Source organism: Suricata suricatta, chromosome 5 (assembly GCF_006229205.1).
Source record: "Suricata suricatta isolate VVHF042 chromosome 5, meerkat_22Aug2017_6uvM2_HiC, whole genome shotgun sequence".
NCBI lineage: Eukaryota > Metazoa > Chordata > Mammalia > Carnivora > Herpestidae > Suricata > Suricata suricatta.
The window spans coordinates 3,713,578-3,715,417 of NC_043704.1; positions in this window are offsets into that span (position 1 = coordinate 3,713,578).

The following is a 1,840-nucleotide window of genomic DNA, read 5'->3' on the forward strand; positions in this document are numbered from 1 at the left end:
ATGAGGTGGTATCTCAGTGTGGTTTTGACTTGTGTTTCCCTGATGATGAGTGATGTTGACCATCATTTCATGTGCCTGTAGGCCATCTGGATGTCCTTCTTTGGAGAATGTCTGTTCATGTGTTCTGCTTATTTCTTCACTGGGTTGTTTGTTTTTTGGGTGTGGATTTTGGTGAGTTTCATGTAGATTTTGGATACCAGCCCTTAATCTGATATGTCATTTGCAACTATCTTTTCCCATTCTGTCTGTTGCCTATTAGTTTTCTTGATTATTTCCTTTGCAGGGCAGAAGCTTTTTATCTTGATGAGGTCCCAAGAGTTCACTTTTGCTTTCATTTCCCTTGCCTTTGGGGATGTGTTGAGTAGGAAATTGCTGTGGGTGAGATCAAGGAGGTTGTTTCCTACTTTCTTCTCGAGGGTTTTGATGGTTTCCTGTCTCACATTCAGGTCCTTCAGCCGTTTTGAGTTGATTTTTGTGTATGGTGGAAAAAAGTGGTCTAGTTTCATTCTTCTGCATGTGGCTGTCCAGTTCTCCCAGCACCACCTGCTAAAGAGGCAGTCTTTTTTTCCATCAGATACTCTTTCTTGCCTTGTCAAAAATTAATTGGCCTTCCATTTGTGGGCCCAGTTCTGGGTTCTCTCTTCTATTCCATTGGTCTATGTGTCTGTTTTTGTGCCAATACCATACTGTCTTGATGATGACAGCTTTCTTGTAGAGGCCAAAGTCTGGGATTGTGATGCCTCCCGTTTTGGTTTTCATCTTCACTATGACTTTGGCTATTCGGGGTCATTTGTGGTTCCATACGAATTTGAGGATAGTTTGTTCTAGCTTTGAGAAGAATGTTGGTGGAATTTTGGTCAGAATTGCATTGAATGTGTAGATTGCTTTGGGTAGTAATGACATTTTCACAATGTTTATTCTTCAGATCCATGAACAGGAAATGTTTTTCCATTTCTTGGTGTCTTCTATCTCTTTCATCAGATTTCTATAGCTTTCATCATATAGGTCTTTTACATTCTTGGTTAGGTTACTCATAGGAATTTGATGGTTTTTCATGCAATCATGAATGGGATCTGTTTCTTGATTTCTCTTCCCACTGCTTCATATTTGGTGTATAGGAATGCAACTGATTTCTGTACATTGATTTTGTACCCTGCCATCTCAGGCAAGGAAGTGTCACTCCCTATGCGAGTGGCCATAAAAACAAGATTAACCACCTGAGGGCTAAGGAAGGAAGTGTATCTTCCAGATTCAGGGACTGGAGAGGAGTAGACTGGAGAGACTGAATTACAAAGATTGCTGCCTTAAGGCAAGAAGTTGGTGTTAATTGTTCTGCCAGTCTGAGCTTTCTCACCAATCCCTTAGGCGCTCTGTTGATTCTGCGTTTTTCGGTTTCTGTTTCACTTTCTCCTTAATCCCTTGACTCTGTTTCCTAGCAACCAACTTGGGTCTACTTCCCTCCTCAAACCCTATTTCTCAACAAACAAAGGCTTGATCAAAAGGCTTGTCTTCCTTTTACTCTCTGTGCTCCCTGCCCTGCCCTGTTCTTACTCCCTCCCTCAGGAACCAGGGATGATTTATGGCCCGCTGGCCAGGGCTGAAACAGACAGGATCATTTTCTTGATTTCTCTTTCCACTGCTTCATATTTGGTGGGTAGGAATGCAACTGATTTCTGTACATTGATTTTGTACCCTGCAACTCTACTGAATTCATTGATCAGTTCTAGAAGGCTTCTGATGGAGTCTGCTGGGTTTTCAATGTGGAGTATCATGTCTTCTGCGAAAATGGAAAGTTTGACCTCTTCTTAGCCAATCCTTTTGTTGTCTGATTACTGATGCT